The sequence below is a fragment of the Lathyrus oleraceus genome, chromosome 6 (assembly GCF_024323335.1).
Source record: "Lathyrus oleraceus cultivar Zhongwan6 chromosome 6, CAAS_Psat_ZW6_1.0, whole genome shotgun sequence".
Taxonomy (NCBI): domain Eukaryota; kingdom Viridiplantae; phylum Streptophyta; class Magnoliopsida; order Fabales; family Fabaceae; genus Lathyrus; species Lathyrus oleraceus.
Window position 1 is genome coordinate 402,263,719 of NC_066584.1, and position 24,515 is coordinate 402,288,233.

Here is a 24,515-nt window from a genome sequence, read left to right on the forward strand (position 1 = left end):
GGAAAAGGACCCATAAAATATATTCTCCATACGTCAAAGAGTTCCTCTTATAGAATGTTTTCAATGGAATTTTATCTCTTCAAGAAATATTCCTAATGTGTTGAAATCGATCACACTCTGTTGTAAAAATATGGACATCTCTGAAAATGGTTGGCCAATAAAGGCCGACCTGAAGAGTTTTTGCTGCAGTTTTGGATGCTCATATGCCCTCCATAGGGAGAGGCATAGTTATGGTTGATGACACTCTATATTTCCTCATCAGGGATGCATCGACGAAAGATACCGTTGACGCCTCTCTTGAACATGAGGGGATTGTCCCAATAATAATTATTAAGGTCATGGAAGAATTTTTTTCTTTTGCTTATAAGTAAGATCTGGAGGAAGGACTCCCACAACAAGGTAGTTGATGAAATTAGTGTACCACATAATGGTAGACTTAGCTAATGTTGCTTCCTCCTTTGGTTTTGTTTTTATGCTTGGGCTTCCCTCATTGAGGTAATATGCTAGATGAGCGCATCAGGGCACCTCAACTCTTAAAAATGCTATCAATTTATCATAATGGAAGTAGTCATTTATAGGAAATTCTTCAGTTTTCTCATTGTTAATCCTGGACAAGTAATCTGCTATTACATTTTTTGTTCCATTTTTATCGTGGATCTCCATGTAGAACTCTTGTAGCAGTAGTATCCTCCTTATAAGTCTCAATTTTGCATCTTTAATACTTAGTAGTCACCTAAGAGCCGCATAATCCATGCAAACTATAATCTCCGATCTTACTAGGTAGTAACGAAATTTATCGCTAGAAGCTATTTTTTCAGTTGTAGCATAATTGGTATGAGTCTCTTCTAGGGTGTTACTAGCGTAATAGATGGTGTGTAACTTTTTATCATTGCGTTTTCCTAAAATATCACCTACTGTCACTTGCATCGCACATGATCTCAAAAGATAGGCTCCAATATGGAGGTTGAATTATAGGGAAGGAGATCACTGCGTGCTTTAATAGCTAAAAGGACTCATGGCATCGCTCATCAAAGATGAACTCTGCGTCCTTCATCAGCAGACCAATCAAAGGTTTAACAATTCTAGAAAAGTCTTTAATGAATCGCCGATAGAAACCAATGTGTCTAAGAAAACTCCGGACTTCTCTAACGGTAGGACGATGCCTTCATTCACCATGAAGTGGCATTTTCCCAATTTAATACAAGGTTGACTTTGACACACCTCTCAAGTACTTTTTCTACATTGGCTAGACCATTTTCAAAGTTTGATCCACATAAAAAAAGTCATACATGAAGACTTCCATGATATCCTCTATGAAGTCAACAAATATTACCATCATATCATACACCTCTGAAATGTTGTTGGAGTATTACACATCCCAAATGACATTCGTCGGTAGACAAACATATCGTAAGGGCATGTGAAAATAGTTTTCTCTTTATCACTCGAGTGAAATGGAATTTGAAATAATCCTGAATACTTGTCCTGATAACAAAAGTGTGAGTGTTTGGCTAAGCCCTCAAGCATCTGATTACTAAATCGGAGAGGGAGGTGATCCTTCCGAGTAAATTTATTTAACTTTATACAGTTAATATACGTTCTCCATCCTATTACTGTACCTGTGGCCACAAAATTGGTCATGGCTATCAAGATCACTAGTATGCTACATTAGTATGCTACATGTGCTTAATTTGCCATACACTGATATTGGAGAAATCAAAGGCGTCACGGGGAAGACTTCATTATACCCACTCATTTGAGACAACCTAAGCATAAAAGTAAAAACTATATTTTCTATTTTTGTAAAAATAAGATTATGATAGTCAATGAAATGACAGATGGATCATTGGCATAACTTTCAAATATCCATGACAATAAATGTCATTCATGATATATTTATTAATGCATTCATCATCCTATTTATGATAAAGTTTGCAACAAGATTCAAATTTGCAAATTATAATTTTTTTTGTATAAGTTTTAAATTTCTAATTCATGTTAATAAGATTGCTCAGAATCTAAGTTTAACAACGTATATATGGCATCATATTAATAAATTAAGACACTTTTTTAAATGTTAATTCATAATTTTATAAAATAGGACATAAATTGCAGTTTTAACCTATAATGATTTAACATGGTGAATGATTCAACAAATTATAATAATAAATTATCAATTGAAATTTATCAATCAATTGATTGATAATGATTCGACAAGTTGATTGGTAATGACCTCCATTTTTTTTAAGTGTCACTTTAATATAATTTTTTTTTCAAATATCATTTTCAAAATTTGAGATAATATTAATTGTCATTTTTATCAAAATTGCTACTAGTTATTTATTAAAGAGAGAGAAAAAATTAAATATATATATATATATAGGAGAATTATAGGTAAAAAAGGTAATTATTATTTAAAAATAGTAAAATTGATTAGTTTTATTGATATGCATAAAAAATTCAAAAAAAAAAAACATTACAAAGAAACCGAGGAAATAACTCAACAAGTTAATTGACAATAATTTATTAATAATTAATAATGACTCAACAAATTAATTGATAATTGCCTCAAATCGATGATGATTGACAAACAAATTTGATGAAGTATCTTGTTTGGATCATAAAAGAAAAAGAAAGTAAAAGGAAAGTGAAAAAGAAAAATAGTATAAGAAAAAGATAGTGGAACATAAATAATTTTTATAATTGTTTGATATAAGAGAAAGTGAAAGGAAAATAAAAATAAAAATTAGGAATAAAGAAATGTTTATATTTATTCATTGACAAAAATAACCTAAATAATCTTCATTGATTTTATTTAACTCATTATAAGTTAAAATCATGTGAAACTTTTTGTATTGAAGTTAAACAAAAACAACTATGGTTGAAGTTTAAGTATTAAAGTTCTAACAATTGTTTTTTTTTTTAATTTAAGTTTTTCAATATTCTTTAAATTAAATAAAAACTATTAAATTTTTTATTAATATTACTATTTTTAATTTTAAAGAAGAGAATGATAGGAATTAACATTCAATAACTCTTATTAAGAAAGCGAGACAGTCTATAATTATTTTTTTTCAAAAATTAATTATTTTAATTTTCAGAGTATATGTATTTTTAAAAAATTTAACCACTTTAAACACTTAAAAAATATATTTGGAAAATTTGTTATCATTTCTTTAATAAAATTTCACTAATAAAATATCATATATAAATGTGAATTTTAGGAGAAAAAAAATCAAAAATCACTTTCTTGATTGATAATGACTATCAGTGACTCAAGAAATTGATTATATAATGACTTAGCAGTATAATGGGGAATTTTTTTACGAAAATAACCCACTTTTTCAAGAAAATTCTCAAAATATCCCTGGTTTCAAAAAAATTCCCAAACTACCCCACTTTTAGGAGGAGTCGCCAATTGAATTGAAGACTCCTCTTAAAAATTGAATGAAGGCGCCAATTGGATTGGCTATTGACGCCCCTGTATAGGGTTTAAGAGGAGACACCAATTCAATTGGAGACTTCTCCTAAAATGCAATTTTTTTTTGGTAAATGGTATACGTGATACATAAATTTGATATAAGACCGATTGATATTAATAAAATTTTCCGTTTACATAAAGAAACCTAATGGTGATGACCGGGATCACCTAACCGACCTCCGGTCCCACATCCTCTAGATACCCTAACCCGTGGCTCTAACCCACGTTGATGATTCGGTACCGGTGTTTGAGCATCTGAGGGGCCAGGAGCGTCACTACCAACTACAAGAGAAAGTCTGTTGAGGTAGTCAGACAAGTCGACATAGTCTTCAGTATGCATCGATGGTGTACCGCCGTAGCTGAGCTCATGACCCATGCCAGAGAAGTTGGGATGTGGTTGACTCATTGATGGGCGACCGGGACGGTTGAAGGGAGACATGGGTGTGAACGATGCATCGAGGAAAGGTTGTTGGGGTGTTTGGTAGAGATAGGGTTGTTGGATGTTTTGGTTTTGTGAGGTTTGGGCTTCTTGGCTACGGTAGGAGGATGGGCGGTTGGTGTTGAATGATCGTTGGGTGTTCTGGCTTAGGCGACTTTGGTAGGGTGATAGGGTGGGTGCGAAGCGATGTTGAGTTTCAGGTTGATGGTCAATTTGTTGCTGGTGGTATGGGGTATGCTCTTGGTATTGGGGTTAGGTGTATGGAATATTTTGGTTGTATGTTTGTGTGTTGGTTGAACGGAACGTTTGACGGACAGGGGGTTGTGTGTATCCGGTCTGACACTGTTGTTGGGGGTTTGATGTTGAGATGTCAGGTGTGTAAGTCATCTAGCGTGGGTCGTACAAGTACATATCCTCGGCGATGAACTGAAAACCAACCGATCTGTACCAAGCCATATAAGTACGACTTGGTTTTTCTTTAGTTGGCATGACTGCGTCAGTTAACACATGGTCATGACGGTGCTTCCATTTGCGACACTCCGATCTTGCGAAGCTTTGCCATGGATTGAAGTTCCATTGGTCGTTAACTTTGTGCAGATGTCATTCTCCTAGGCTAGCTGGGGGATCTAGGATATTTTGGGGCATACCGAACTGCAGCTTCACACGATCACTGTTGTGCATCTCCACAGTTGTGAACCGTATTATCGGTGTGCATGCTGTCCATACGGCCGCGTCTTCAGCGTTGACTTGATGGTCATGATCTAAATTAAGGTATGGACGCCAAATAAACTGAAATGTAAAAGAAGATTGGATAATAGTCAAGGTAGAAGAAGTTAACAAAATATAACAAAATAATTAAGTTATTTTCCTTACGTCTGTCAATCGAAGGTGATCCAACAAGTTGTGATACTGAGTAATACAGTGTCTTGGACATCTGTTGTAACTCATACCATGTGCAGACCATCTACACGAAAAAGTTAAAAAATATTAGTTAGAGGTAATAATCTTTAAAAAAGTAAGTAAAGATATAACAATTTAAACAACTTACTTTTGTACATACGGAAATGTGAAAGGGTTGTTGTTGACGGGTGCTAGGGACGGTAGTCTTGACCAACCCCATGCTTGTAGCAAAACAACACATCCAGAAAATGTAGATGTGTCTTTGTGTGAGTTTTTGCACAAGGAGCTATAGAGGTAGGCTAGACAAGCAGATCCCCAACTGTAACTTCCTATTGTATCTACATGTCTAAGTAAAGGTAAATACATAATATGCATGCTAGAACCACTATCTTCGGGAAATAAAAACGAGCCAATTAACAGCATAATGTAACACCTAGTTTTTATTATTCGAGCATCTTCGGTAGAATGTTCATCTAAGTATAAACTATTATAGTACGACTTAAGGCGTGAAAGTAGTATACCTTGCCCTCTTGCGTTATCATCTAACAAATCAGTCTCCAAGAGATCCGTGCAATTTGAATTTGCATAGTTGATTTTATCATTAATAGCCTTACCTTCAATGGATAGTCCCAAAAGCATGTAGACGTCTTCTAACGTCACGTTACACTCACCGGTTGGGAATCAAAATGTGTGTCTCTGGTCTCCATCTTTCGCATAAAGCTAGAATGAATTTGTTATCTACGGACCAAGACAAAATCTTGCTTATATGACCAAAATCGACGAGTGATAAACATAAATTTATTACTTTAATAAAAAAAATTAATTTAAATGACATCATAATAATTTAAACATATTCTAAAATATATACAAATTTAAATATGAAGTTGACAATTGTTATGATGCATCCCAATAATGCGGGTACTTTACAATCCAAGGAGACAATTATTTTCATTTAACTTTAATTTCAAGGTTAGCGACTAGCACTTTTCCCACCAAAAAATTGTAGACCGATTTTTAAATTTTTTTAGTCTCTAATTCAATCACAATTTACAATATATAATATTTTGAATTTTTAAGTAAGTTTTAAACTTCCCAGAAAAAAAAATCCTCTGAAATAAAGTTTAATATCATACACATTGCATCATATTATTAAATTAAGCTATTTTTTAAAATGTAAATTAGACGATAAATTACTAAAGAGCAAAATGAAGAAAAGATTAGGTTTGGTATTTAAATTTCGTTATTATATACCCAAATCAAATTATTAATAAATTCATAATTATATATATTACAAATCAAATTATTAATGAATTCATAATTCTATATAATACAGAAATGGTAAGATTCAAATTGCAGAATTTAAAATATTTAATTATTTAAAATCATTATCAATCTTTTTTATAAGTAAAATTATATTAAATTAAGTTTCTTTAACCAATAAAAAAACATTAACAAACCTTCTATACAAATTCAAACATGATTTCAGAAACTGGATAGTATTAATAATTTGAAATCAATGATATATAATCACCTAACCTGTTGAATGACTCAATAAATATAATTGTAAATTATCAATCTCAAAACTGAACAAATTGTAGCATTAAATTATGAATTTGAATGAGTTTGTTGATTGAAAATGACTCAACATGTTGAATGATTGAACAAGGTGTGACAATAAATTATCCATCTGAGTGAGTCTGTTGATTGACAATGACTCAACAGGTTGAATGACTGAACAAATTGTGACAATAAATTATTAATCTGAGCGAGTCTATTGATTGATCATGACTTAACAAATACAAAACAATCTTCCAATGAAATTAGTTCATCTACTTTGTCTTACCAAAACAAAAACCAAATTTGAAAAGACAATAATAATAAAAAACATACAAATTAAATGAATATTTTGTATTAAGATAAATATCATGAACTTATCCATATTTTTGTATGAGTGACTTCTTCATATATTTTCACAATATGAAAGTTTGATAAGATAAACCCCCACAATGATTTAGAATTATTAATATCCCACAATGATTTAGAATTATTATTATCGAAATTATTTTATTATAATCACAAAGATTATTATTTAAACGTTAACCTATATTTTAGAAAATACATATACTAACTAAACAAATAGTAATATACCACTAACATATTTGCTAAGCCATTCCATCGTATATGTTATGCGTGTCAATGTTGTCCTCTTTGGGCCAAGCATGGGAATAACGCGCCATGTCCGGATAACCGCTGCTGTAATTGAGGATAATCACGGCTGCAATTGAGAGAAAAAATTATGTCTGAAATTTAAATTTCATTTATTATATATTCAAATCAGATTATTAATGAATTCATAATTCTATACCATATCGAAATTGCAAGATTCAAATTACAGAATTGAAATCCCATTATTATTTAAAATTATTATCAATATTTACTTATAAGCAAAATTAGAATCCAATAAATATAATAGTAAATTATCAATCTCAAAGATTTTAAAATCATTATCAATATTTATTTATAAGCAAAATTATAATCCAATAAATATAATAGTAAATTATCAATCTCAAGATTGAATAGTAAATTATCTGAGTGAGTCTGATGATTGACAATGACTCAACATGTTGAATGATTGAACAAGTAGATTAAATAGTAAATTATCTGAGTGAGTCTGATGATTGATAATGACTCAACATGTTGAATGATTGAACAAGTTGGGACAGTAAATTATCAATTTGAGTGAGTCTGTTGATTGACAATAACTCAAGAAGGTTGAATAACTGGATAAATTGTAACACTAAATTATCAATCTGAATGAGTCTGTTCATTGATCATGACTCAACAAATATAAATATAAAATAATTACAATAGATATGTTTTAAACATTGTTTCAATGAAATTAGTTCATCTACTTCTACAAATATTGGTTTATGTTACCAAAACAATATTTTAAACTTCAATCAATAAAAATAACAAATTTCATATTAACCAAACTTAATAAAAAACATATAAATCAAATTAGCATATCTCTCATTTGCATATCTCTCATTTCACTATTAGAAAATTCGCTTTTAGGGACTGAATTAGTGATTAAAAAATTTTGGTCACTTTAGTCCCCGAATTATCCGCCAAAATTTAACATCATGTTAATAAAAATTTTAAAGTTGCTATATCGGTCACCAAATAAAATTAATCACCAAATTAATGACTGAAATTTTGTGACCATATATTCAGTCACAAAATATATTTTTATACAAAATTAATTTATTAAAAAAATTCAGTGCCCGAAATTTCGTCACTAATAATTTTAATGGTTTTCTTTTTTAAGTTATTATTTTCATCCTAATTTTCTCTATTTTTTAATATTTTATGGTCATCCTAATTTTGTATATATTTATATAAAAAAATTAATAAATATAAATTTATTAATTTAATAAAAAAAATTAATTCAAATGACGTAATAATAATTTAAATATATTCTAATAATATATACCAATTTAAATATGAAATTGACAATTATTATGATGCGTCCAATGGTAATGATCTAACTATTAATATAACCATCATCCTTTTCACTATAAAAATTGCAAATGTATTCAAATTAACAAATTATAATATTTTTGAATTTTTAAGTAAGTTTTAAACTTTCCCGAAAAAAAAATGCTCAAAAACAAAGTTTAACATCATAAACATTGCATCATATCATTAAATTAGGATATTTTTTAAAACGTAAATCAAACAATAAATTACTAAAGAGAAAAATAAAGAAATGATTATGTTTGGAATTTAAATTCGGTTCTTATATAACCAAATCAAATTCTTAATGAATTCATAATTCTATATTATACAAATCAAATTATTAATGATTTGATAATTTTATATAATAGAAAAATGGTAAAATTCAAATTGCAGAATTCAAAATCCTTAATTATTTAAAATCATTATCAATCTTTTTTATAAGTAAAATTAGATTAAAGTGAATCCAATTTACTTTAAGCAATACAAAAAAGCATATTAATAATTTGAAATCAATATATTGATATATAATCATTGAACATGTTCAATGGCTCAATAAATATAATAGTAAATTATCAATCTCAAGACTGAATAGGTGGTAACAATAAATTATAAATCTGACTGAGTTTGTTGATTGACAATGACTTAACCTATTGAATGATAAATTATGAATCTGAATGAGTCTGTTGATTGACAATTACTTAACCTATTGAATGATTGAACAATGTGTGACGATAAATTATCAATCTGAATGAGTCTGAATGGGTCTGTTGCAATATGAGTGAGTGTGGTTATTGGTCATTAGTCAACAAATACAAACCTACAATAGGTATGTTTTAAACCATCTTCCAATGAAATTAATTCATCTACTTTGTCTTACCAAAATAATACTTTCAATCTCAATCAATAAAAATAAGTATTATCAACGAACAAATTTCGTATAAACCAAACTTAAAAAGACAATAATAATAAAAAGCACACAAATCAAATAAACATTTTGTATTCAGATAAATACCATGAATTTATCCATATTTTTGTTTGAGTTATAATATTTTGAAGTTTTTTTTTGTAAGTTTTAAATTTTCGAAAAAAATATACTCAGAAACCAAGTTTAACATTAATATTATTAAATTAAGATATTTTTTAAGAGGTAAATCAAACAATAAATTAATAAAGAGCCAAATGAAAAAAAGATTATGTTTGGAATTTAAATTCCGTTATTATATACGTAACTCAAATTATTAATGAATTCATAATTCTATATAATAGAAATCAAATTATTAATGAATTAATAATTCTATATAAGGCAAGATTCAAATTGCTGAATTCAAAATCCATAATCATTATCAATCTTTTTTATATTTAAAATTAGATTAAACTGAATACAAGGTACTTTCAATTTCAATCAATAAATATTAGTTTTATGAATGAACAAATTTCATATAAACCATAAATTTATATTTTTGTTTGTGTGACTTCTCCATATATTTTCACAATATGAAAGTTTAATAAACAACCACCACAATGATTTAGAATTATTAATATTAAAATTATTTTATAATAAACACAAAAATTATTATTTAAACGTTAACATCGATTTTATAAAATACATTTCATAATTAAACAAATAGTAATATACTATTAACATATTTGCTAAGCCATTTCATCATATATGTTCAATCTCTTATATTTGCTCTTAGAGCGATCGTAGAAATCCTCCACACAATTTGAACCACGTGTGGGAATAACGCGCTAGGTCGGTATGTTTAAAATTTAAACTTCGTTTATTATATACTCAAATCAAATTAATAATGAATTCATAATTCTATAATTACATATATTCTAAATATTTTTTAAACAGATTAAAGACTATAATTACATATATTCTAAATATTTTTTTCTTCTTCTTAAATTTTAGATTTATTATGGAGTTGATGTTTGATGATATTTTGGATTGGTTATGTTACTTGTTTAATTATGATAAATATTTTCTAGTGTTTGAAAAAAATATCAAATAATAATGTTGTTGATTACTATAACGAATTGTTTAAATTTTTTTTGATGGTCATTTTTCTAAGTGCTATGTTATTAATACAAAATTCTCATTTAATCTATAAGTTTTTTTGTTATTGTTATTTAAAAAAAATCATAAAGTATTGTTTTGATAAATAATATATATTTTTGAAATAATTACTATCCACCAAATTTACCATTGAGCCTGTAGTATCCCATATACACTTAAATGCTCGCAGTATTGTTAGTTGAGACCAATAGAGTAACTTGCTGACTCTAAAGAGCTCAATTATTATTAAAAGAAAAAGATAATTATTAATAAGTACAAGAGGGGACATTTGGTAAAATCAATATTTGGTTAATTGGTAAGTAGTAAGAGAATATCATTGGAGATATCATAAAGAAAGAAGAAAAGGAAGAAAGAAAAAGAAGAAGAAAATATGATGGAAGAAGGAAGAAGGAAGAGGAAGAGAAGGGCTTGGGAGGAAAAGAAGAAAAGTCATGGATGATCATCTCATATTCATCATCATTCTCCATTTCCTTCACCAAACTTCATTATATTCTTCATGGTAAGGTGAGTTCGTAGATAGCAATTGGGGGAAGAAATTCATGTTGGGAAAGTTAGGATTTTATGTTGTTGTTGTTGTTATATGTTCATGACATGATGAAGTTTATGTTGTTCTTGCTCATATGTTATTATTGTGTTGATTCTATGTTGTTGTTGTATGGATTCTATGTGTTTGATGTACTTCCATATGATTTGATGATGTTGTTGTTAGAGTGATGCATAATGTGGATCAAATCATATGCATCTTGAACTCTATGAGTTGTTGCTGTTAGAAGTGTTTGGGTATGGTTAGAATGGAAGAAAAGTTATACATGTTGGAAAAATTGAATTTTTAGGTGAAAACGTTCAGCATTGGTAGACATATACGGGTTTAGGACGACCTATAACAGCTTTTCTTCAACATAGGTTGACACATAACTTATTTAGGTTGACCTGTGGAGGTTTTTCTGCAGTATAGGTTAACACCCACACCTCAATATTGAACCATGTAACGTATGTTCTTCAGGGTCGACTTATAGACTTAATTCTTTGAAAAAAATGGAATTTGCCACAAGTGGGGTCGAACCTGGGACTTCCTTGCCATTGTGTATTCCTTACCACTAGACTAAGAATTTTGTGTTGAATACTTGTGCAATGAATAATGTTAACCTAATTCTTGAATTAAGTTATATGTAAAATAATTTGAGTTTCGTAACTCCGTTTAACGCATAGACGGATGCGTTGGAAAAATATTTCAATGATATATTATATGGTGAAGTAAAAACATGATTTTTTTTGTAAATGATTGATAAGATAGTGAGGATAAACTATTATGTACGTTATGAATTATATCATGATGCATGCTTTATATTGTGAATTGTTTTTGCGTGGTTGTGTAATAACATGATTAAAAGCCTTTGATAATGAGTGAGAAAACCTAAGAGTATAACTAGGTGATTGAACTAGAAAGATAACTTAGGCTATGAAAATGACTTAGATGGCGATGCTTGGACGTGATTGTGTCGTGGTGTGTACAATGGACAAGTAGTCACATTAATGAATGAATATGATTTGTATGGAACATGTGTGGTTATATACGTAGTGGGGTATTCGTTACCTTATGATTTATTGACTAAATCAAAATTAAGCATACAATTCGAGTCGCCACCGCACTTCTATTTATCCAAAGGAAAGGTTAGAAAGCGAACAAAAACCAAGTAAGAAGTTTTATCAAATCAAAAACTAATAAAAATGTCAGAGATCTGGGTAAGGGGGTTGGTTATGAGATGGGAAGGTTTTAAGCACCCAAAACATCCTTAGTACTCTAAGGGAGCCCTTTTTGCAAATGATGTATTGTAGGTTGGTATTTGTGAAAAGATTTGTACAAACATGATTGGGGAGATGAGAAGAGAATATACATATTATTTACAATTTTGTTGTTTGAATGGATGAACCCATTGTCTACGTACCATCACAAAGGTAGGATCAAAACCTCGTAGTTCGAGGTAAAAATCTCAAAGATTGGTGAATTGATTTGATCAAAAGCCTTAAGGTCTTTTGTTATCAAAGGGAGAAAACTCAACCTAAACCAACAATCCACCATGTGAGGAGAGCTTCAACATACTAGTGAGGGATCCATCCTATAATAAGTATGGAAGACTTATAGTCCAATCACTAAGGATAAATTGAGGTTTACATTAACCACTATGATAACTCAAACCTATGGCTAATGTTTATGAAAAGTTTTAACAAAGGTGGCCATTGGAACCACAAAAACAACTTGAAGTGAGTTGTATTTACAAGTTAGGAGTATTCACAAAATGAGGTCAAAGTATGATTAAGATTCATTTACAATGATTATTAATGAAAAGAGTTTGAAAAAATCAAAGGCACATGGCCTAGGTTTCTAGTTTGAAAATAATGTCAATGTTTGCACAAAATGAGTTTGGCTTGGGTTAGAGTGGAGAGAAGAAGAGAAGGGCTAGTCTTAAACATGCAAAGATGAGAGAAGAGATAAAACCCTTGGAGTTCCTTTTCTTGAGATCATAAAGATGATTCAAGATGCTCTTTTCCTTTGGACTTAGAAAGCAACAAGCAATCAAAATAAATATTCAATCAAGCTCCTAGGATCTCCATTTGGCTTGTCTCTCTTAACTTGGATATTCATGACAATGGTCCTTCTTACTATCTCAAGTTTGGAATCCCTATCACACAAGAACAAACAATCAAAAGGTTCACAACACAATAAGAAAAATGGACAAAGAATGAGTTTAGATTAGGGGTCCTTTGAAGTCAACTTTAAGATTTAACATTCTAAAGGCATGAGGCCTAGTTGCTCTTCAACAAATTTAGCATTCTAAAGGCATGAGGCCTAGCTTCTCTTGAACTCCATTAAGCATAGGTAAGGTCCTAATTCTAAGTCCTTTCTCCTTTTTGCATTGGGTTCACACAAACAATCACAAAACAAGCACAAAACCATAATATATTTATTCACAATAATGAGCTCAAGTGAGCAAAAGGAAAATAGCATAAACATAAAATATGAGCTCTGAGCAAAGGGAAAAGACAATATGAATAAATGAGCAAGAAAGTAAATTGCATTAATGTAAATTGCAAGAATTAAATGCTTGAATTAAAGTTAGTGTTAGTAGTTATGTTAGTGTGCCATAAGGCAATTTAGCGCTATGTTAAGCAACCGTAAGTGGACTAATGTAGTAGTCACACCTATCTGAGGCTGATCAATAAAACTATAGGTAAATAAACACAAGTTAGAGATCATTACTAGTAAGCCAATCTCCTACAACTTATCATGCCAAAAGAAAAGAAGAAAGGGCCTTGTATGAATTTTAGGTTTTTTGCTTAACCAAGAAGCAACCTATCTTGGACACAAAGTAATTCACTTGATCTTTGATCAAGTTGAATTTGATTTGGATCAAAGAAGGTTAAACCTCTCATATGTCAAGACTAACCACAAATCATTAACTCATTGGCCAAAATAAAAAGAAGATGATGAAGATGAAATGAAATGAATAAAAAAATGAGAATTCAAATGACATAATCAAAGCACAATGATCAAATGTGAATGAAATCATCATCAACCAATGATAAACAGAAGAGAAATGAAGATTAGAAGTCAACAAAGTCAAACATATTTTTTGGTATTTTTGGAATTAAAAAATAAAACAAAATAAAAATGGACAAAGTAAGGTCAAATTTCAAATTCAATTCAAATCAACTTGAATAAGTCCAATTGAACCATCATAAGTCTAACATGGTCAAACAAAGTTTGACAAATTTTCTCAACATTTTTTGAAAACAGAAACTATTTTAAAACAATTAAAAACAAAGAAAAATAACACAAATAAACTAAAATCTCAAATAAATCTCAAATCAATTAAGAAATTGATGAGAATATTTTTTATAGACTTATCGTGATCCATATGTGTTAAGAAAATATTTTTGGGATTTTTTGGATATCAAAAAGTAATTAAAATGAATTAAAAACTATTAAAAACAAAATAATTCACAAAAAATATTAAATGGAATCACAAAAATAATTAAAAATCAGATTATGAAACTAGATTTTTCAAGAAATTTTTTAGTGTTGGTCTCATATTTTTGTGATTCCAAATAAAATAGTTATGAATTTTTGAAAATAAAAGAAATTAAAAGAAATTTAAACAGAAATAATAAAATAGAAAAAACAAGGAGCGCATGATCTGTTTGATTAATTGACATGGACAAATCCAATGGCTCAGAGGCGCGCTTCCATGGTAGGCATTAGTCAAGCGCGAAACAAACTGAATTAAAAAAAGTCAAAAGAATCATTGGCCAGGATTAGAACGATGAAGCCTCATCCAAGGGCCTGGAATCATCCACGTGGGGACGGTGGTGGAAACCACCATCTTCTCCGGTGGAACAACTGATTCCGGCCACCAGTTGCAGATTTTTAAACCTCAACTAAAATACACAAACGTGGTACCAAAATGAAGCTGGGGTGATGTACATCACCCCTGTAACCTTGGATTTCTCTCAAGATCTCTATGGAATGAGAAATCTAAGCTTGAATTTCCAGGTATGCAAACTGAAACTTCTCAAAACACAAAATCAAAGCCACCACTGGCTTGCCTCTTGCACGAGGACTTCAAAAAACCATTTGAACACAAGTGTAGCGGAGTATTCGTTACCATTAGAGATATTGACTAAATCCAAGGTAAATCATACAAGTCGAGTCGCCACCGCACTTCTATTTATCCAAAGGAATGGTTAGAAAGCGAACAAGAACCTAGAAGTTTTAACAAAAACTAATAAAAGAGAAACAAAGATCTGGGTAAAGGGGTTGGTTATGTAATGGAAAGGTGTTAGGCACCCAAAACATCCTAGGTACTCCTAGGGAGCCCTTTTCATACTTGTTGCAAAGTTGTTGTTTTGTGAAAGTTTATTTGTGCAAACATGATTGAAGTGATGAGAAGAGAAATATACAAGTTATTTACATTTTGTGTTTGGATGGATAAACCCATTGCCTACGTACCATCTTAAAAAAGATTAGGATCAAAACCTCGTAGTTCGGGGTAAAAATCTCAAAATGAGTTGGTGGATTGATTGGTCCAAAAGCCTTAAGGTCTTTTGTTATCCAAGGGAGAAAACTCAACCTAAAACCACAAATCCACCATGTGAGGATAGCTTCAACATGCTAGTGAGGGGTTAACCCTATAATAAGCATGAAAGGCTCATTGTCCATCACTAAGGATATAGGCGAGTATTATATCTACCTCAAGGATAACTCAAACCTAATAGCTAAAGGTTATGGAAAATTTGATTAAGAAAGTGGCCACTGGAACCACAAAAAGAAATTTGAATGGATTATATTTACCAATTAGAAGTATATACAAAAATGGTCAAAGTTGACTTAAAGATTCAATTCAAAATAAGTGTTATGAAAAAAAAGAAAGGTTTGAAAAATCAAAAGCCTAAGGCTTAGGTTTCTAATGTTTGAAAACAAGTGTTAAATGTTTGCACAAAAGTTTTGGCTTGGGTTAGAGTGGAGGGAAGAAGAAGGATGGCTAAGTCCTAAGTAAAGCAAAAAGGTGAGGGATAAAGAAACAAAACCACAATGGAGTTCCTCTCTTGAGATCATATTGATGATCCAAGTAGCTCCCATCCTTTGGAATAAGCAATCACACAAAGCATAAATTCAAGCAATCAACAATCAAATGAACTTGGAAAAAACTCCTCAATGCCTCTTGGATCTCTCTCTCTCTTGGAAGCTCCTGGTAATGGTTCCTCAATTAAGCTCAAGTGGGAACTCCTAGCACAAAGAAAACACACATCAAAAGGTTCTATAATACAATCAAAGAATGGACAAGAGGGAGTTTAGAATATGATCCTTTCAATGTTTATCTTCAAGTTTTAAGCATTCTAAAGGCTCAATGCCTAATTGCTCTTTGACTTTTTATAGCACTCTAAAGGCTCAATGCCTAGTTGATCTTTGACTCCAAATTTGCATAGGGAAAGTCCTAAAGTCTAAGTCCACTTTGTCCAATTCTTTGTATTTGGTTCACAACAAACAAACAAACACAAGCACAATAGTATATACATAATTATGTGCTCAAGTGAGCAAAAGGCAAATGGCATTAACATAAACATGTGCTCAAATGAGCAAAGGAAAAAGCAAATGGATAACATGTGCAAGAATAGTAAATTGCATAAAAGTAAAGTGCAATAAGTAAGTGTTAGTTGTTAATGGTTAGTGTTAGTAGTTAATGTGCCATAAGGCAAATTTAGCACTATGTTAAGCAATCGTAATTGGACTTATGTAGAAGTCACAACTATCCGAGGCCGGTCAATAATAATGTAGACAACAACACAAGTTAGAAGTCTTGATTAGTGAACCAAGTTCCAACAACTTGCCATGCCAAAAAGAAAAAGAGAATTAATCTTGTATTGGTTTAAGTCTTTTGCATGATTTAGGAAACAACCTATCCTTAATGCAAAGCCATTCACTTGATCAATTGATCAAGATGAATTAGATTTGAATCAAGGAAGATTAAGTCTCCCTAATCAATGCCAACTTATCAACCTTCAACTCATTGATCCAAAAGAAAAAGAAGGAGAAGAAGAAGAAGAAGAATGGATAAGGAAATGAAAAGATCAAAAATGCATAAGGTGAAATAAAAATGTACCAATCCATGTGTATTGACCAAATGACATTGAAAGTCAAAGTCAAACAATGAGAAATCAGAAATGAGATGAAGATTGGAGATCAAACAATAAGCAAAATATGTTTGGTATTTTTAATATTAGAATAAACTTGAATTAAAAATAAAAGAAAAGGTCAAACTTCAAAATCACTTCAAATCAACCTTGAAAGGTCCAAGTGATTTATCCCAAGTTCAACAAGGTCAAACAAAGTTTGACAAAAAATTTCAGCATTTTTAAAAGTCAGAAACTATTTTTAATCAATTAAAAATGAATAAAAAATAACCTAATTGAACTAAAATCTCAAATAAATCTCAAATCAATTAAAAAATTGATGAGAATATTTTTCATAGATCCATCATCATTCAAATAGGTTAGAAAAATATTTTTGTATTTTTTGAATATCAAAAACTAATTAAAATGAATTAAAAATGACCAGAAAAGAGAAAATTCACAAAAAATACCAAATGATGAAATAAAAAATATTAAAAATCAAAATTAGAAACTAGAAATTATTTGGAGAAGAATGCAATTGGTCCCATATTTTTTGGATTTAAAATGAAGAAGATATGAATTTTTGAAAATAATGGAAATAAAAGAAATTAAATCAGAAAATAAAAAATGCCAAAAATCCAGAGGCGTCAGATCTGGATTCATTAATTACGTGGCATATCTGAAGGCAGGGAGACGCGCGCGCATGGTGTACTTGAGTCAACATCATCACACATAGCCTTTAAAAAAGTCATAACATTGGATGCATGAGATTCAATCTGGAAACAAGAATGGACGCTCCTGATTGAATCTGGAGACCAGACGGTGGCCAGCGCCACCGTCTTCTCCGGCTAACCTCTGGCCATGTCCAAAATTTGCAGAGCTTCAAATGGAAACCAAAACGCACGATCCACACATCTTTGGAAAGCTGGGATGATGTACATCACCCTTGTGCCACTCAATTCCACTCTAGATCTCTATATTGAGAGAAATCAGAGATGGAAGTTCTGTGGTGTTCATCATAAACTTAATGGATTTCAAAAATTAAATGCACAGTCATGATGCCTCCATTGAGAGGACTTCAGTCAACACAAGATCCAAGCAAATAGGTCAATATATGATGAGTTTCGAAGAAAATACCAGTTGAAGAACAAACTTGAATTCTGGAGATTTGAGCTTGATTCCTTGCTTTCTTTATCAAAACAGAAGATCAATGGAGTAAAGGAGGAAGGTTTAGAAGCTTTAGATCCAAGGATTCAACCAGATGTAGTTGAATTTTGGATCTGAAAAAAATGAAGAAAAGTGAAATAGCTTCTTTGGTGAGGTTGGGGAATCACTTCAGCAGGGTTTCAGGCGCCTTTAGGTTGGTTTATGATGGAGGTATGCACCTCTATTTATAACAAAACCTGATGCAAGCAAGGTGAATTTCGTGTGCATGAAAGTTGAAGGCCTCCATGCATGGGCTTGTACAGGCGCATGGAGAGCCCAAAAGCTAATGAAAATGGATGCTGAAATGATTTGGAGAAGGTTTGGACGTGTGGTTTGCACTCCAATTGCTTGCATATGAAGTTTCACCATGTCATGCATAATTGAACCAAAAGCTTCTCCTTTTCGAAAATACCATTTGCCAAATCCAAACATGATCATGTGAGTAATGGTTAGAAAGGTTTTGATGTAAGGAACAATTGTTATGTTGGGAAAAAATCCATTTGAAGTGTGGAAATTGGTGAAATTGGCGTTTAAAGTGCAAGGTACAAAACATTAAAAGGCAAAGTTTCTAAATTTGGCCAATGTTCAAGCCCTTCTGTTTTGATGATGCAAGCCTCAAATGAAAAAACCTCCAACATAAAAGTTGTAGATATTTTCAAGACAATCAAAATGGACTTACATTTTGCATCATTTGGATTTTTGATGAAAGATTTACGGGCACTTGAAGTTGGACTTTTTTTTGCCTTTTAATGCATTTGGCCCAAAATGACCTATAATGTCTTGCATTATCACATGTATTTCCTTTGAGATTTTGAAATTTTGTTAAACATAACATTTGAAGTAGACATCTTAAGCTTTCCAATTCATTTGTTCCCATCTCAAAATCATAAAAAATGAATGAGTTATGTCCTTGGGGAGTTGACCCAAAGTTAGGGTTTCAGTCAAAATGACCTATAATGTATTGGAATGGGAGATGACCTTCCAAGATTCAAATAAATTTTTGATGAACATGAAAATTGTTCATATTGTTCTTAATAACATTTTTTCTTTTGGAATCATCTCCATTTGACCAACACACAAAAAGTTAGGTCTCAGTGCATTTTAAAATAGTCAGATGAATTGACTGATCAACTTCTCAAGTCCATGACTCATATCTTGATGAATTGATGATTGAGGACACTCAAATAAGTTCAAATATGCATTAAATGAAGAATTAAAGAACTTCCCTTGATTATATTTGACCATGGGCTGAGGTGGCTTCAAGAGCAAGGCATTGTGGTGCACAAATGAATTAGGGTTTCTCTGGGGAACAAACCTCAAACCCTTTGACTTGTTTTGGTCAAAATGATGACTTGAGATGTTAGGGAGGCATATTTTATGGATGAGATCTTTGGGAACCATTACCATGCTTGTTATCATCTTCTCTTGGCCATATCTCTGTACAAAGGATCTCCTTGAAGCTCTTGACCTTGTGATTGCTCAAGCTACAAACACAAGATGTTAATGACATATTTTTGTGCTTTTGGTTAGTAAACAAAAAATGAGAAAAGCAATGATATACAATTCAAGCAAGCCTGGTGATCTCAAACCACTCACAAGAGGTCCCACCCAAAGGCAAAGGGAACCAAGATGCTAATGATCCTTGAGGCAATGCAAATGCAATGTTATGATGCCATGAGGGATCATAGGGACAAAATTAGGGTCTTACAACAAGCAATTCACATTATATGATGAGATTCAGATCAAAACAGTTTGAACATCTATCTTTGAAGAGCAGCTTTATGCAGCACGATCCACTCAATCTTTTGCTTCCAAATTGATCTTAAGATGTGATATGAATGCAAGGCTAAGGAATAAGTCTTGAAGATCAACTGATTTTGTTGAAATTCAAGCTCGAATTGAGAAAAATAAAATCAGAATTCCTTTGGTAATGACTGGGTTTCCAATTCTGCAGAGCTTCAGGTAGCCTTAAGGTTGAATTTAGAATGAGCATAGCATGGTATTTATAGATGAGCTGCAAGGCAAGTGAGGTAAAACTCGTGTGCATGAAGCTTTGGGTCCTCCATGCATGGGCCTGTACAGGCGCATGTGAGGCCCAAACTCAAGTGGAAATGAATGCTGAGCTTATTCCAAATTAAATGGACATGCAATTTGCCTTGTGTTTGGTTGTGCATGAAGATTCCAAGTGAATTGCATAATTGATCACAAATGTTCCCCTCTTCGAAAGTCACTCATGAAAAATCCAAACATAGGCATGTGAGTAATGGTTGGAAAGGTCTTGACATAAGTAACAAAAGCTATGTTGGGAAAAAATCCATTTGGAGTTTGGAAATTTATGAAAACTGGCCTTGAAGCTTGAGGTACAAAACATGTATAAGTTCCCTTTGAAATTTTTTCCCAAAAGTGACCAACTTCAAGCCCTTCTGTTTCAATGATGCAAGCCTCAAATGGAAAAACCTCCAACATAAAAGTTTTAGATCTTTTCAATATAATCAATTTAGACTCAAATTTTGCATCATTTTGATTTTTTATGAGAAAGTTATGGGCACTTGAAGTTGGACTTTTTCAAGATTCAATGGTTTTGGTCCAAAGTGACCTATAATGTTTTGTATTATCACATGTACTTATTTTAGGATTATGAAATTTTGTCCAACATAACATTTAAATTAGGCATCTTAAGATTTCCAATGAAATTTTTATCACCTCTAAATCATAAAAAAATGAAGAAGTTAGGTCCTTGGGAAGTTGACCCAAAATTAGGGTTTCAGTCAAAATGACCTATAATGTTTTGACATGAATGATGACCTTCCAAGTTTCAAATGAATTTTTTATGAACATAAAAGTTGTTCATATGGTTATTAAGAACATTGTTTCTCTTGGGGTCATCTTCATTTGACAAACACATCAAAAGTTAGGTCCCAGTGGATCTCAAAATAGTTAGATGACTTGACTGTTCAACTTCTCAAGTCCAAACTTCAAATCTTGATGAATGAAAATGATTGGGGATGCTCACATAGGCTCATATATGCATAAAATAACTAATGAAAGAACTTACCTTGATTAAATTTGATCATAGGTTGAGGTTGCTTCATGAGCAAGGCACAGTTGAAGCACAGTTGAATTAAGGTTTCCTTGGGAAACAAGCCTCAAGCCCCTTTGGTTTATCTTAATCAAATTGGCAAATTGAGATGCTTAGGAGACATATATGATGATTGAGAGCTTTGTGAACTATTTTCATGCTTGCTTTCATCTTCATCTAGCCACTTTATTGAGCATAGGAGCCTCCTAGGAGCAAGGGCACACATGATTGCTTGAGCTTCAAAACAAAACAAGTTAGTGACACATTTTTGTGATTTTGGTTAGTAAAAAAAATAAGAAAAGCAATAATATACAATTCAAGCATGTTTGGTGGTCTCAAACCAACTCACGCAAGTCCCAACCCAAGGGTTAAGGAGCCACACATGCTATGATCCTTGAGGCAATGCAATGAGCAATGATATGATGCCATGAGGGATCTTAGGGTCAAAATTAGGGTCTTACAATATATAATGACTGGATCATGTTATGATTCCATGAGACTTAATATGATATCATGATAATTGGTGACAAGGATCACCTAATGATTGATGAGAGCAATCACGAGTTTCTGTGAATAAATCACGTATTTGGACGTGATTGTGCACATACCACTTCAAAGGCTTAGATAAAGCGGTAAGTGGGGATGTGGAACCAATGATTCATGTCTGGATTGGACTTGAGTCCCAACCATGGAAGACATGGGGGAAAGGTGGATACCTAAGTTGGTTAGAGTCTCATACACTGAAAGATACCCTAAGTGGGTTAGAGTCTCATGCGGGATACGATCACTTGAATTAAGTTGAGTTTCATAGAGGGCCCGATATCCACTGTGAAATCTGAATCATACGAGCATGCGTGAACCGAGTCTGGCTTAGATGTAGGTCCGTTCGGGGATTTATGTTTTTTGAATCCAAATAGTGATTCTTTGAGTTGCGAAAACTCAGTGACATGTTTCCATACATTGCGAATCTCCCTTAGACACTCAAGTCTCAGTTATCTTGTGTGAATGATACACAAGTAGTGAGAGATGAGGACTTGAATTAGGATTCGATTAGAAAACCTTGTAGAGCCGAGTGGACCCATACGATAGGGAACTCATTGAGATTATTATCTCACCCCATTATTGTTGTTACTTTTCAGGTATTGTTTGCAGGTTATAGTATGCGAGAGGAGCTGTGTATAAATGTTTCGAGGAAAGCTTTTATTGTGATCTTCTATTGTGGAGTTGTATACAATGAAAATATTGTCCATAGTTCTTAGATTTTATTCTTAGACTTTATTGTATAACATGTCTCTTTGATGTTTTTAGTTTGGACATGTGTATATAATGACGCCATTAGGCACTTATGTTGCGACAGTACCAGAAATTAACACTTGTATGATATTATTCTAGATGTATATTATACGGGTTATTACAGTTGGTATCATAGCAAGTCGATTCTCGACCTAGACTTGAAACATCAAAAGTAAATATGTTCCTGACTCATATGTGTGTTTAGCTAACATGGTTCTTAATATCATTATATGTAGTATTGGGCCTGATCAAACTAATTCTATGTGCGTGGTAGGTAGGATCTTAATTGAGCGACCACGAGGACTCCAAAGTGTTGGTGTAACTTTTGAGTTAAGGGTAGGATCAAGCCAAGAGTTAGAAAGTAAACAAAAATAGATAGCTTAGTTGAAGTTTCAGTAGGAACTGTGATTCAGGTAATGTGGAATTGAAGAGTAGTGTGTGGTCGAAGTAATATTGTAGTGCGAATGAAGTTGGAAAGTTTAGAATTCCTTTTGGATGAATTTTCGGAATTTTGAGAAATATGTGAATTTGTTAGTAGAACAAGATTGACCCATTGGTATGGGATAAGTATTGTAAGTAATTCCATACAATGAAGGAATAATTCCATACAGTGAAGGAGAACATGATTGTCTACCTCAAGTGGAACACGTATGCATCAGGCAAAAAGTAGAAGATAAACCAAGTATACCCAGTCTTAGAAGGGAGATCGAGTTCAGGGAAATTTGTCAGAAGTTCAATGTTAGTGACAGACCATTATGGAATGATGAATTACCTAAGGATCAATTATAAGATATTTGGGTCGAAGAGAGAACAAGCATTATAGATCAATAGAAGTTCTAGTGGGATTGGTTAAAGGAAATATGTGTTAAGGAAAAAGGGAAAGTAATTTGGATTCAAGGAATTCTAGTGGAATGATTATGTAATCAGAATTAAGAGAATTACAATGGAATGTATAAACCTTGCCATGCAACTTCTCTGTGTAAAACAGAAGTGAACACAAAGTTGGGAATAGTATAAACCTTGCCATGCAACTATTATAATGGAATGTATTTCAGACAAAGGGACTATGGAGTTATAAGGATTTCATTAAGGTTAAGATAGAAGCATGTAGTTAATGATTTTCCATGTGCGGGAACTTCTAGAGGATATAATGTAGTGGAGAAAGTTGAACCTAGGTATTAAGAGAAGTATGTGATAGTAGCATTATGATCACAAGTCTGTGTAATTGATTCCTTGTCTTGAGATGAATGCAAAGTAACACACTCTTTGTTGAGTAGTGAGTCTGGTGTTCTGAGGAGTTAAGTCCATGGTAAACAACGGAAGACAAGCGAAGATTGAGTATGGGGAATAGGTGTAGAATGTGAGATAGATTGTGTCATATGAACTCATGAGGAGACGATGAGGATTTGTCTGTAGCAAGTCATCTAAATAAGTAACCCCGATATGATGAATTGTGTAATGGGTAATTGGATTGGAGGATGATTCCAATCATACGTGTGTGGTAATGTCAAGGTTCATCTTAAGTACATCTTGTTTGAGTTACAAGAGTAAGAGTGGCTTATTGGAAGTTTGATTGTTGTTTATCTTCTCGAGTAGTGTTTGGTTGACTTATCACAGAATATGATGTTCACACGTTGTTGGAGCTAAGTGAATACTAACTTTTAGTTTTGTGTGGCATGGTATATATGTGAGTTGAGGGAGGAGTTACAAGTTATTGCAAGATATATTGATAGTTTTGAATTTGGAATGTTGAAGGTGTATTGCCTAGTTGATCATCTATAAAGATGTAACAGAACTTAAACGATCGAAGAAACAACCTAGTGAACCATACTCGGTGTGAGTAAGTCTT